Genomic DNA, 798 nt, shown 5'->3' with positions numbered 1-798 from the left:
TGTATTGAACAGCTCTTATAATAGTTTCCTTACCTTTTCTGTAACCCATATTGTAGTCATCTTCACATTTCTTTCAGTTTGTATGGCCTTGAAAAACAATAGTATTCACATAATTAATTTATTATTCTCAAAAGTATAAGTCAATTGAAGCTAGACCACTAAGGAAAACTTGGAAGCACCGAACAGCCGTTTCGTTCTATTGTGAAACTCCTCAGTGGCAGTACGTATCCACGATCTTGCCTAACAAGACTCGAACCTCAGAGCACTTAACCGATAGACCCTCTGCTTCCAGGTTTTCCTTCGTGATCTAGCTTCAATTGACTAATGATTTCAATTATGGAAATACCGAAATCTCCACAAAACCCCTATTGTCATTAAAGATGACAGGAGAGAATTCGATAAAATAGTTACACAGTTCACATTTGTACAACTATTTAGAACATCTACTACCGATTTGTCAAACGCCGTGATAATTACACATTATTCTACAACTAATTGTTCTGGATTATAACCATTGAAGACTACAAGCCCACACTGATTATCAACGACAACAATGAAAATGTTAAAGATCAATTCTACCATAGGCTACAGTCAATCGTCGACAAACGCTCAACGAAGGACCTGACCATTCTGATGGGAGATTTAAATGTCAAGGTTGGAATGGACAGGTGGGTAGAACACTTCAACGAAAAGTTGAATAGACTAGATCCACTGAACCCACTGCACCCACGGACCTCTCAATCGATGTTGGCCCACCAACAATTGAAGAGATCAGTATGGTCATCAGACAAATCAAGA

The sequence above is a fragment of the Schistosoma mansoni genome (assembly GCF_000237925.1).
Source record: "Schistosoma mansoni, WGS project CABG00000000 data, supercontig 0097, strain Puerto Rico, whole genome shotgun sequence".
Classification (NCBI taxonomy): domain Eukaryota; kingdom Metazoa; phylum Platyhelminthes; class Trematoda; order Strigeidida; family Schistosomatidae; genus Schistosoma; species Schistosoma mansoni.
This window is presented reverse-complemented; position numbering follows the sequence as displayed.